Raw genomic sequence first — 8,206 nt, 5'->3', positions numbered from 1 at the left:
AATCCACCACCGCCATCAAAGGGTAGGAGGTGTTGCAATGAGCGTTTACTCTAGTGGTTCAACATAAGTTTTGATAACATTTAATTTGATGGGAGTATAGGTAGAATTATACAAGGAAATTTTGACTTAGTTAATTTTTGTTGGCAGGGGAACATAAAAATAGTTCAAACGACATATATATAAATTATTTTTCTGTCCCTTCCGAAACCATCAGTTCCCCTCCCGTCACATTCGTCCCAAGAAAATGCGCTCTTAAGCAAGCATAATGACTCTTCTTTATCTAGAACCCTCGTTCAACTTTTGACTCTGCCGCAAATACCCTGGCTCCACTCCTTAATATAGTTGCTCGGTTTCAAATATAATTAAAACTTACAAACATGCATGCTTGTATGTGCAAATAAGTTTGTTTTAACATCTTGACACCTGCAAGGCATTGTATTCCGAAAAAATGATGTTTTAGACTAAATTGATTAATTAACATTGTATTCTTACAAATAATGTTTTAGACATGCATGTCCTTCACAGTTATAGCTACAAAAGAATTTGAGAGTTGTACATACACCAGACATTGACCGGATATTCAAACAGTACAAAAATATCTATATTATGTACAATGACACTAAAGAATTCAGCATATGTGGTCACCAGTGGTTCAGTGGATTCATTATAAGATTGCCCTCTTCTGAACCTATGTTGATAGCTATAAAAGAATTCTGCCAAAAAAAATCTTACTATTATATATGTATTATAATTATATAGCAAACATTCGTTATAAGCTTATTTTTTTACCATAAGAATTATAAGAAAAAAAACTCCAACAATATATAACTGCAAGGATGCATTTAAAAACTCTGTGTCTAGGATAGAAGAGCACCGGAATGTATCTGTTGTTCATTAGCACAAAAAAGTCTTATAGGCCATATAACAGATGATAAGATGGTTAGTTCCTGCCCTAATTAATCTCCCACGAGCCTCACGACAGAGACGACGGTGTTGCAGCGACATGGGCGCCCTATAATGGGTGGCAAACACATGATCCTGGGTGGCAAGTGGGAACACATAATCCTCAGTAGCACCGGCCACAATAATCACTCTTCCTGGACGGCGGCTACTCAGCAGCTGGGAGCAGCTACAAAGGCAGCGGCGCACAGGTCCATGCCAAGGCTGAACCTGGTGGCGTCCAAGTGAAGCTGGGTAGTAGCGAGCACCTCCACAACGCCTTCCGCCGACCACCAGTGCCCGCCCCGACACCCATGGCTCCATTGTCTTTCGCTGCAGCTGCACAAGTACGACAAAGGAACACAGTAAGCAGCAGCAGAATGAACACACACTCATAATTTTCCTAAGGAGTAATTATCAGAATCTAAGTCAATGGTCTTGGAAGAATATCCCAATCAAGTAGATCTTGTTGGTTATGCAACCACCTTATTGGCCTTTTTCCAACTCATAAAAGTATTCTAGATTGATCATAGTACACAAACACAAACTGTTGGACTAAATTAACGAATCAGCAAGGATCTAGGAAACATCAACAGCACTATACATCTATACCTGAGGTATCTTGAGATAGAAAACCTCATATTTATTAGAGCCCATGGCCATTTGCTCCATTTTAAGTTTCAGATCACCATCTGAATGCCATATTGTAGATGGCGGGGCTGCATAAAATTTGAATTCATCGATAATTAGCAACTTGAAAAGCAACACCTGAAAACTTTAGTGGCGATGATTTTAACAATAAGGGAGAAAAGTGTACGATCAAATTCAGGTTGAAGATACCTATTACGGAAGCATATGGTGAAATAATGTGATAGAATTGTAATGAAGGAGCATCAATTTAGTAGCTCGAGATGAAGGTACAATTGTTTTCAGTCAATTGCATAATGAAGCCATCTATTTTCAATATCGATCTCTTTCAATCTACCTACGCTCAGTGCGGCAGCTCTCAATCCAAGATAATCCCCGACTAAAAGAATTCTGAATCCAAATTTGTGACAGATAATAATGATAATACAATCAAGGGCATTCCTTAAACACATAAGGTGATGCTCCTTGACATAAACATGGGCAGGAATAAGTATACACACATGCTGATGATTTAAGGAGTTAGTCAGAACAGAAGAGAGAAGTAAACGAGGATATGTCAAATCTGCCTGGGAAGTAAAGCACTATTACCTTTTTTTCTCGGATCCCTTACTTCATTCACATAATTATAAACTCTGTAATTGAACGGATTATGGGAAAGGCTGCCATACAAGCATTACAGCAACGTTGTTAATTTAGCTCCTGTGACATGTCGACATTTTTCTAAATTTTAAGTACAAGATTTCCTACAGAAGATGTGCACTGAAGATTGAAACCCGTAAGAACAATAGACAAGACAAGCAAATAAGGGTTAGAACCCAAAACTAAGAACCAGAATTCAAGATGTGATAATCCTATGAGTAAGAAACCTCAAATGTTGAGTTGCGCATCTTATGATGGCACATTGGAAACATCTCTCAGTTGATGAACATAATTTCAAACATGTTTTTATTCTGCAAACAATCAGAATCAGGTCAATGGAACAATGGCATCTGAGAATTTGGGGAAAGAAACACATGTGATATTTGAATGAGCCATAACCTGTATGAGCCTTGTAGTAGTGATCGGTTCAACAGCTTTAGGTCCCCTTTTGTGTAGAAAATCTCTCACATCCCCCAACAAGATTAGCTTCAAACCTGTAAAATAAATTTGTCCTCTGTTGATAAGAAGCAACTGCATGATAGAAATATGGTGTGAAACAAATCCCTTGACTCTAAAACACAGATAAAGAGACTGCTATGCACCTTTGTAGAATAGTCTAACAATCGCGAGGTATAGAACACATGGAGATTCCAACAGCCCTCCAGTCGAACTATCCCTCCTCAACTCGTACTTGCTAATCTGATCAACTATAGGAGTGGATCCATCATCTCCATTGGCATAATCCTAACTTATGAATTAGAAATATAGCATGAAAACATTACAGTTAACCAGCAAAAGAATCCAAGTAATTTGATTAGTAAACATAACTACATTTGTCATTTCATCGATACAATAAGCACATTAGTAGGACTTTGTTTTAGATGCTATAGACACACATCCTAGAAAGTGGCAAGTGTTCGTCTAGATACTGTTTTATTCCACAGAGTGTTGTGGTAAATCAATCCGCGATCGAATTCCGCTGTGATCATGGGAACTCAACTAAAGTAGAAGGTGTTGCTTTCCGTGTGGCAACTACAAACCTCTAATTCAGAGCAACTTTCTGAACTGAGCAAAGAATCAAACAGTAGGATCATCGAACCAGTAGCTAACCTGGTTCTACATGATTGCTAACTGGAATATACATCTGATCTGCGTGTTAGCTGTACCAACGACCATGGATCGACCAATGGATGGTGAAGCAATTGTCAGTAAAAATGATTGCCCTTGTTTTGCTGGAAAACATGTGCTTCCCGTGCTCTATTCTGTTGCATCCCTAAGCGGATCTGTTGCATCCCTAATTTTAGCTCCTGAAGCGGATCTATTACAATACTAACTCTCGATAATCCAATAACTCTCAATAATCGTCAGTATACCATCTCCCTCCAGCTGCATGACGGAGCCAAAAATATTAGTGAAACCTGACCGAAGTCTAACCGTGACAAGAAATGTCAAACCCAAGTAATGCTATTAGAAAGTTAGAAACTGAATGTAACATCTTTGAAACCATGTGGAAAACTCGTGACAAGGCATATGTTACCTTTGCTCCACAAACTGATAAACGCCTCAAGTAAGGTATCAAACAATCACAACAATAAGTTTTCTGTTGCAGAAATACAATGATAATCTTTTTTCTGGTACAATAATTACAAGTATCATCTAGTTTCTGCAGAAAATGAATAGCAGAATCAAACTAATTCATAAATTTAAGCATACAACAATCATATAAACAGGTGTTAAGCTTCCTACCTCCTAAAATAGCTCATGCCTTGTGCATTGAAGCATTGCCCAACAAGACCACTTTTCCTCATCCAGTTTGGAACACTAGGCCATGGTACTATACACACTCTGCCTAAATTTTACAAGAGGAAAACTGAATCAGTAACACACAACCTCAAGAAAATATAGTTGGTACAATTATCAAACCTGAACAGTTTCTGGCTATTGTTGCAACATTCAATCTTGACTCTGCAGAGAAAAGGGCGAAAGCAAGTCGTATATCTAAATGGAGGGTCCATTTCTCTCGATTCTCCCTTTGCATCAGGCATGTCGTCAAACGGTTACTGGTCATCCCACTATCCCATTACAATACATACAGAAACGAACAATGGAACAGTTTGACTACTGCAAGCCAAAAGTTGGTCACATAAGCTCCCACTTCACTTGATACCAGTCTTCTACAACTCCTCCCTGACCAACACCCTGGCCCTCCTTATAGCCCTCTCACTGGTAAACACTAATCTCCCTAATCCAGTGCAGAACAGCTGATCATCTCCTGCATCGATAGTTGCTCCGGACTTCCCATCACCTGGGTGCAGTGTGTTCCGAGCTGCAGGTTCCATTAGTAAGAAAAAGCTAGCCACCAGTTAAACAAAACCATATTTGTTCAACCTTGGAGACGCACGGGCACGACCATTTCAGTATGTAGGAATGCACGTGCATGCTCACTCCGACTGGGCTGAATAGAGAAGAGATGAAGGGGGGAGGTGATGCCTTGCACAAAGAGGTCCGTCATGGACTCGACGCAACATCCGTCAGCAGGCGCATCCTCGGATGAAGCGGCGGCTATCCTTGCACCGCGCCCCGGCTATCCTCCTTACAATAGAGAAAGCATGAGGCGGAAACTACGGCTCCAGTATTCTGCAGTTCAATACTAAAACATGATGATAAGGCCGTTAGCTGTCTGAAGGTTTTAACTCCACCAATAATAACAGAATTAACAACTCTAACTCTATAGGATCATAACCTATACGATTGGTCAATAGAAGGACCAAATCTCAAAAACTATCTACCCATTCATTTTCCATAGTTTTACCTGAATTAGGAACATGTTCTAAGATTGGTACTATTCCCAAGGTAAACAAAATAGCTATATATCCATATGCAATCATCATAAATATTAAAATTATATCAATGGTATAGAAAAGAAAACTCACAACTCAATTGTACTTACACATGATCTCTTGGAGTGCCTCTCCTTAATATCTATATCTACCAAGACAGTGTAACAAACATAACAACATCAAATCGAGCAAGATAGTTATGATCAGATCTCTAGAGAGCAGGAGAATAAATTGTTCTGTAAAAATGGCAATACACGTGATCAGTTATTTCCACCAGAAGTGGATGCCTTCAGTTTGGTTTTGTGAGGTAAGGAAACGGCATCACGTGCCCATGCGTTTACATAATTGAACAAAATTAAGGAGCAGAACTAAAATGTCCATTTCCATAATTGAACAAACTTTAAGCAGCAGTTTTGTGACCACAAGTTTATTACTATGGACATTTGCATATGTCTAGTTGTACAACTGATTACCACTTAGATATATCACATGAGAAAACACCAAGTGTCTGATGCTACTGCACTGTTACTAATCTGATACCTAAATATCCTCTAGATCATATACTACATTTAGCACAACAAAATGGCAATGGACAAGGAAACCAAATATAATTACTAAAGTCAAACCATAATTAGCTATCACCTCTCCCATTCACCCTCCAACTCTCCATTAGCACCTTCCCTGGACCTGAACTAACACCAAATCAGCAGAAGGAAAATTCAAGTTAGGTGTGAGTCTAGTTGGTTACCATGTCCACAGTCACCGAGGTCTCATGACGCGGTCCTCCCACAGCTCCAGGCAGCACCTCCCATATGTTTTGGATGCTCTCAGGAACATGATTTGCACCCTTCACCCAGTGCAATGCACCAGCCTGTATACACCGCCTAGCCTGTTGCATGATTATAAGATATCATTATGATGAAAATTTTAGAACAGTATAACTTCAGAAATGGTGTAAGAGAATAATGCCAATCCGATATTGTATCAGAAGGTGTCACTTTTAAGTTTGTCCTGGACATATTTTGAGATGCCCATCTAACATTCAGAATACCAGGTCATACCATGCAATCCTAGATGTATACCATCAAAATAGGCAGGTCCATACACAAACGTCCGGCGAACACACATAAATTAATGAACAAGCTAAAACTCACAGATCGCGAGTGGTCTAACCAGAGTGGTCACGTGCGAAGTTGTGGAGCTCGGGGGCCATGGCAAGGACCTCGACCAGTCCGCTGGCAAGCCCATCAAGCTTGGGGATGTCGGGCTTCCTCCGATGGGGCCTGGCGAGATCCATGGCGGCCAGGGAAGGGACAGGAGCAGCTCTCACAGCACAAGATTCACGGCAAGTCAGGGAGGGAGAGGAGGGGATCCAACAGTGCATAGTATTTTCAGTTCTTCTGACTTTGATTTCCCTTAATTAATAGTGTACAAAATCAACGTTGGTATGTACATGTGCAAAATCAGATGTCATATCATAATTAGGATCTGGAGGACCTGGACGTGGCCGATGCAGGGAATCGGTGGAGGGACACGGATGGCACGGCTGCAAGCATGCCGGCGGCCGATCCACTCCCTTCCCTTCTAGCCCCAACACCACTCCCTCCATGCCCACTCCGCAACCGCAAGCAGCAAGAACTCAGGAAACCAAGACGGTAGGAGTGAGAGAGAGAGGAGATAGGGGAAGGGGAAAGGCTGCACCTCGAGCATGCCGGCGGTCGATCCAGAACCGCGATGCACGTTAGAGGGAAGGGTGGCGGCCTTCAGTGCCTCGCCCTGACGGGAGCTTGGGGAGGCACCGCCCGCCACGGATTTGACCGCTCATTGCGCTCGGAGCTCTGCTCATCGTCTCCTTCCCGTTTTCCAGATCGAAATATGAGAGGGGGCACAGTGGGGCGGCGGTGGGGAAAGTGAGGAGATAGGGGAAGCGAAGGTAGAAACCCTAGCGGCGGCTGGGCATGGGGTAGGGGTCTGGAGCGTTATCACGTGGGGGAATGGAGGTGGAGCTGCTCCTGTCGCCGCGCTCAAAGAAGAGGTCAGTCCGGTGGAGCAGTAGGGGCGGCGGCGGAGCGGGAGATGGGGCGGCGGCGGTGGAGCGGGAGACGAGGGAGAGAGAGGTCGCAGCGGGAGCGGTGGATCGAGAGGAGGGCGCATAAAAAGCCTACGAAAAAACCCGACAAAACTGGTGTGGGATCAAGGATGAAAATAAACCGTCTTTGATGGGACGAAAATAAACCGTTCCTGGTGGGACGAAAATTGACCGGCGGAGACTACCAATTGCTCCATTCGGAGTAGAGATAAGGCCTAGGATTAAAGTTTCCTCTATACGTGTTGTTACCAAAATTATTCCTACCAATAAAATTCACATCCATATATTCATTATTATTCTTAATCAAAGTAGACAAAGGCATATCATTAGGATCAGAAGAAACACTCTTAGTAGCAAATAATTTCATAAGTTCATCCAACTTTCCACTCAAAACATTAATTTCTTCCATCGTATGCACTTTTTTATTAGTAGATCTTTCAGTGTGTCATTGAGAATAATTAATCATAATATTATCTAGGAGTTTAGTAGCTTCTCCTAAAGTGATTTCCATAAAAATGCCTCCTGCGGCCGAATCTAAAAGATTTCTAGAAGCAAAATTCAATCCGGCATAAAAAATTTGTATAATCATCCACAAATTCAAACCATGTGTTGGGCAATTACGTATCATTAATTTCATCCACTCCCAAGCTTGTGCAACATGTTCCTGATCAAGTTGCTTAAAATTCATAATATCGTTTCTAAGAGAGATGATCTTAGCGGGAGAAAAATACTTAGAGCTAAAAACATCTTTGCACTTATTTCAAGAATCAATACTATTTTTAGGCAAAGACGAAAACTAAGATTTAGCACGATCTCTAAGCGAAAAAGGAAATAACTTCAATTTAACAATATCATTCTCCACATCTTTCTTCTTTTTCATATCACACAAATCAACGAAGCTATTTAGATGGGTAGCGGCATCTTCACTAGGAAGGCCGGAAAACGGATCTTTGTAGCGACTAGACCTCAAATGGTCCGATCTCTGTGCTTCAGTGTCATCCTTGGATCAGTAATGCTGACACGCACAGTGCTTGAAGGATTTATAACAGAG

At 41.4% G+C, this 8,206-nt stretch overlaps 1 long non-coding RNA gene across 1 annotated transcript; it reads right to left on the bottom strand.

The window, feature by feature from the left end:
* Positions 1-837: 837 nt before the first annotated feature.
* LOC123154052 (uncharacterized) lies at positions 838-7,140 on the bottom strand. The gene is made up of 4 exons (XR_006476637.1): positions 6,240-7,140; positions 2,829-5,955; positions 1,552-2,720; positions 838-1,278 (listed from the first exon to the last, which is right to left on the bottom strand). It is a non-coding gene; the product is annotated as an uncharacterized lncRNA (long non-coding RNA).
* Between the last annotated feature and the right edge of the window lie 1,066 nt (positions 7,141-8,206).

Source organism: Triticum aestivum, chromosome 7A (genome assembly GCF_018294505.1).
Source record: "Triticum aestivum cultivar Chinese Spring chromosome 7A, IWGSC CS RefSeq v2.1, whole genome shotgun sequence".
Lineage (NCBI taxonomy): Eukaryota > Viridiplantae > Streptophyta > Magnoliopsida > Poales > Poaceae > Triticum > Triticum aestivum.
The sequence above is the reverse complement of the archived record's forward strand: the minus strand, read 5'-3'. Positions and strand labels throughout refer to the sequence as shown.